The sequence below is a fragment of the Triticum dicoccoides genome, chromosome 6B (assembly GCF_002162155.2).
Source record: "Triticum dicoccoides isolate Atlit2015 ecotype Zavitan chromosome 6B, WEW_v2.0, whole genome shotgun sequence".
In the NCBI taxonomy this organism is placed as follows: Eukaryota; Viridiplantae; Streptophyta; class Magnoliopsida; order Poales; family Poaceae; genus Triticum; species Triticum dicoccoides.
Window position 1 is genome coordinate 144,011,498 of NC_041391.1, and position 5,341 is coordinate 144,016,838.

At 42.1% G+C, this 5,341-nt stretch overlaps 1 long non-coding RNA gene across 3 annotated transcripts; it reads right to left on the reverse strand.

The window, feature by feature from the left end:
* Window positions 1-1,225: 1,225 nt before the first annotated feature.
* LOC119325844 lies at window positions 1,226-4,173 on the reverse strand. Of its 3 annotated transcripts, none has more exons than XR_005157722.1 (5): window positions 3,987-4,173; window positions 3,701-3,902; window positions 3,559-3,615; window positions 3,332-3,455; window positions 1,226-2,693 (listed from the first exon to the last, which is right to left on the reverse strand). It is a non-coding gene; the product is annotated as an uncharacterized LOC119325844 (long non-coding RNA). The 3 variants fall into 3 exon arrangements; XR_005157721.1 differs by having other exon boundaries at window positions 1,226-1,812; window positions 2,456-2,693; window positions 3,559-3,902; XR_005157720.1 differs by having other exon boundaries at window positions 3,559-3,902.
* Window positions 4,174-5,341: the final 1,168 nt, after the last annotated feature.

The following is a 5,341-nucleotide window of genomic DNA, read 5'->3' on the forward strand; positions in this document are numbered from 1 at the left end:
ATCAGTGTACTTCTTTTTCAGTGTACTTTTTCATTGTTGTTAAGTGTTGGGTCTTTTCTTTATTTTCAGTCTTTTAGCTTTCTTTTGTTCATTTTTTCAGTCACTCTGAAATGCAGCTTCTGAAACCTTTAGCTCTCATTTCATTATGTTTCATTTAGTTGATCAGTGTGTATTCTCTTTTCAGTTTTAGTTCAGTTTTAGTAATTGTTCGGATCGATGTCAATCTTCTGTTAGTCTAAGTTCTGCAGCATGTTCATTAGTATCAGTCAATGTTCAGATAGTTGACTCAACAGTTAATTTTCAGAGAGCATGCATCATTGTTCAGTACTTCAGTTTTTCATTCATTCATATGATATTATTATCAGTCTCTTCGGTTCATTCTAGTGTTTCTTCACTCTTCTTTTTTGCCGTCTCCAGTCTCTCTTTTTTTCCGAAAACTGATCGCTCGAAGTTCATCGTAGCTATACACTGGCATCAAGGACCCAAGTGTAGTATTTGTAACTAAGTTTAGGATTTAATATTTGTACTCAAGTATTCAGTTTCTGGTTTAAGTTTAGCAGTGTAGTATTTGTCCCCAAGTTCTTTAGGTTTCAGTTTCTTTATCGAGTAGCGGCGTCAGCTTCAGGTTCCAGTAGGCGTCGTTTTCTTCTGTCGACAGTAGGTGTCATTTTTCAGGTTCCCGTATGTGTGTCTTTTTCTGTTTTCCATTTTAGTCATGACACTTAATTAGGGTGTCACATAGGCAGCAGTGGTGGTGATCAAGACGATGCTGGAACAACCTAGGTAATTCTGCTACTTGTACGCTGCACTTCAGTACAATCATTCTTTGCTGTCCTGGGGTAATATTTTAACTCACTAGGACATGTATGATGACTGATCATTCATTGTACTAGACCATGATGGCGCGCGTTGCCGCGCCCATATATTTTTCCAGTAGAATGATTGGAACATTTGTAAGTATAGAGGCCCAAAACATGCGGGATAAGTTTGTAAAGATGATATATGTATTAGAGATTAACAGAAGGGCAAATTCTAGTCGTTGATAGTAAAGGAGTGCAGAGTCGTAACAGCATAGCACCACTGCTCTGCAGACAACAATACCATTCATACTTGACAATTATTTTGATCAGCCAATATTATGTGTATCAATAGAACAAGGATATATACAGAAGAAACAGTCTTTGTAAGTCAAGACCCCAAAATTTTGTTGACTGTCACCCTACGGTTGGATGGACAACACTCAGATTGTAAGCAAGTTCGCACTTCATACATCAAGGTCATACAATTAAATATTGCATATATGGCATAATTTCTTCCATTACCTCCAATTAAAAAATAGAATAAGGTGTTTCTCAAATTGGAAACTTGCATAACATCAGTATGTCGTGGAGAGAATGGCAAGGCTTCCACCATGATGGACCATGTTGCCTTGCCCATACTTTTCAACGATACAATAATCAGTAAGCTTGTAAATAAATGGAAATGAAAGCAAGCATAAAACTATAGATATAAAATGGACTAAAACAAGTTACGTCATAGAAGTTTTCCCTTTCCTTACGAAATACAAGATACTCCAACCAGTAGCAAGTAATAACACAAAAGAGAAAAATACTGAGCTGGAAGGTCCATTTTCTTTTATAATTGTATATGTCCATCTGCACATCGAGTTGATTTATACTCGCTACTGAACTATGAATATACTCCAAAGCACATGGAGTATGAATATAGTTCAAAACACGTATGAAAGTTAAGCCATGATCAGGAGCAGCAGCTGGCCTTCACTGATTGGAGGAATGGCAGATTGACAGTAATCTGAAACATGATTTTGCAGGAAACGGGAACAAACATCATTGTAAGGATGAACAAAAGCCAAGCAGCTGGATGGAAAACTATGGTTTCGCGTAGTACACTACTTCATGGCAAGTCCACAATTGCCGAATCTTAATTCTAAGCGTACATTTCATTATAAGATGTATGCATATACCTCAGTTCAATGATCATTATACTAATTTCCACATAGAAGTAAAGTTTTGCTAATTTTACGTGGACTGAGATTTTGTTCAGTCGAGATCGATTTCCGAAAGGTGCAAACTCTAGAAGTAGCATCAAACATTATTTCTTACACTTGAGAAAGTCAAAGATATGTAGAAAATGTTTCACAAGTGCCAAGCCAAACCTAAGTTATGCTCATGTCGTAATCAAGTAGGAGTATCCAGAGAATGCAGATTACATAGCAAGGGCAAAGTTCAAAAAAGCGCTAGGCGCTAATTATGCGTTTGGGCACCTACTTGCGCTTTTCTAGCTTAGGCGTGATTAGGCGAAATTAGGCGCAATTAGGCGTTAGTACTGTAACGTGAAGAAATAAGATAGATAGGCAAAACATAGAAGGACAAAAATAAGATAGCTTATTTGAATGATAGGGAGATCACATCTCAAACAAAATAAGATAGCTTACTTGAAAGACTGGGAGATCCTTTTATCCCAAATAAATCACCTCTCCGCTGATGGCTAGAATCTCGCTTCACAATCCAACAATCTAAAATTATCACGGAGGCTGGCGGCTAGGAAGAAGGGATGATCGCCAGCCAAGACGGATGGAGATAGAGCTGAATGTGCAGTGGCGCCATGGATCGAACTACCACCCCTTGTTGAATGGACACCATCTTGTACCTTCACCTGTCGATCCGAGAGCTCTGCATGAGAAGGAACAATAGGTCAGATGAGACTATATGGACGCGTGTGGAGTAAATAAAGAGCACCAATGGATGTGCCTGCAATTATCCGTCGCCGGCAAGTGGCACACGTCGATCAGTTGCCGTTAAAATCTTTTAACATCGGTTATTTACCTCCTTGATTTCCTGCAACTAATCGATGCTCATGCGGTGACCCTCTCGCCTGTATCGAATGGAAAAGGCATAGAATCGCCAGGCCAGCGAGGCATACATGGAACAGTTGTCCCATACGCCTAAATAACAGACTGCGGATTTTGTTATGTGAGCATCGGCCCAGCTTGTATAGCACTCGGTGTTTAGCACCAAAGCCCACACAGGATTGGAAGTACTCCCTCCATTTCTAAATATAAGTCTTTTTAGATATTTCAATAAGGATTGGATGCGAAGGTATATAGATGTATGTTAGAGCATACATTCATTCATTTTACTCCGTATGTAGTCCATATTGGAATTTCTAAAAAGACTTATATCATGGGATGGAGGGAGTACATCCAAGGGTTAGAAACGTATAGAAGTTAAGATAGAATGGCTGAACACGTTGACAACCTGAGATTAAATAGATTAAGCAAGGTTTATGCGAGAGGAAATTATTTGTATACCTCGGAGAAGCTGCTGCAGTATCATTTCAATTTGGGTAAATGGGAAACAAATTCAGTTTCTGTTGGGTTGTAATTCTTGTGGCACTTTATGATAAGACGAACAACCTCTTGTCTGATGCCACCTCTAAAACAAAAATAGTTATGCAATTAGTCCAGGGCGTTTCTGCAGGGATGAGTTGGGTAAGAAATCACATGAACTCAACAGAACTTGAAGGTTTCCCACGCACAAGTGCTCACTGTCGATTGACTCCATGATAAGATGATAAGACCTGACAACGGCTGCTCTGAAAATGTAAGCACATTCAGTTGCCTCCTAGTCATTTTTAGTCCTAAACTACAAAAGAAAACGAAAATAAGATTGCACTCAACTTTGACAACTTCAGGTTCAGATTTCTTGAAAGTTATTGATCATCTTCTGTTGCCATCCACATATAAGGCCCCGCTTGGATTGTCGGTTGCCTCCCAAATACCTCCGTAATCGATACAGACCTCCATCCCTCGTTTCTATTCCAGACGGAAAATACACTGCAGCTGGTTATTTACACCTGTAAATTAAATCCGGGCGTATAAACTTACACCGAATCCAAGCAGGGCCTAAACAAGTTAGATGTAGAATAAACTTGGTGCAGATGAAGGAACGTGTCCAGCGGCGTACCTCTGACCGGGTGCTCGGGCGAGGTTGGATCTGGCAGCAGCACTCCCAAGGACTCCAGATGCTATGTAGGAAAAATCAGGTACTGGCTCCCGTGGTGTGGTGCCGCAACCGGCCTGAGGTGGAGCTCGTCTCCGTCATGAGAGAAGACGGGAAAAGGAGAGGGCGGCCGAGGACTGAGGCACGAGAATCTGCGAGCCAAAGGGAAGGATAGCGATGGCGGCGGAAAGGTCGTGGGCGAGAGAGGAGAGATCCGGAGTGGGAATCAAAGGAGACTACGAGAGAGGCGAGAGGTCGAGGTCGAGGTCGTCGTAAAGAAACGAGAGGGCTTTGATTTTGTTTCGGGAATAGCGGCCCGTACATATTAAGCCCAGGAGCAGCCCGCGCGCGAGAGGAGGGGGATTGGATGGCCGCCAATTTTGTTTAGGGAGCATCTGACCAGCCCGTGTAGCGCTCTCAGCGGGATTGAAGTTGCATCCAACGGCTAGAAATGCTGTCAAAACGTTGATGGCCTGAGAGGGCTCGATTAGTGTTCAGTTTTAATGTATCTAAATTTGTTTAACATGGTACAGACGCAAGGGCTCATATATACGCGTAAGCACTCACCGCTATAAGCGCACACACGCGAACCCTACCCCTATGAGCACCTTCGAGAGAGTGGGCCCGCATATATGATCTTGAGATTTTACGAAGTCACCATAGGTGCCTCGTAGTCGAGTGGAACGTCTCCTCCCACTGAACGTACATCGCCGGAAAATACTAAAATTAACACAAGATAAATGCGAGCACTAGGACTTTAACCTTGGTGGGCTCGAGAAACCATTGTCCTCTAACCATCCAACCATATGTTGGTTAGCACGACAAAATGTATGTGGTGACCATGATGAGCTTATTCTGAAGTCCAGTGACCATATCGTGCTTTCGCTTCAAATACAATGATCGTAAGTGTTGTCAACAAAATATGGAGCACGCATCAAATGCAAAGTCCGTCTGTGTCATCAACAAAATATGGAGACGTATCGTGAGCTAGATACCGTTGTACTATTGTATATGCTTATTTTCTTAGTGGCCGATTGCGTGTGTGATGTGGTGGGCACATCATTTCTAGTTGTGGTGGGTCAACATGAAGACTTATGGGTCGGTTCCATCCTGCGCCACATATAGGTTGGACCGAGACGTGTTATACGGAGACCCATGTGGAGGACTCGGCGTACAACACGAAGCTACCAGAGTCGCGGAGGACTCTATCCCCACTGGTGATAAGCCGACTATATATGATTTGTAACCCTAGGCCCTTAGTATGTTATACAAGCTTGGGGGCTAGTTCGTTGATAGTATACACACACGCACAATGCCTG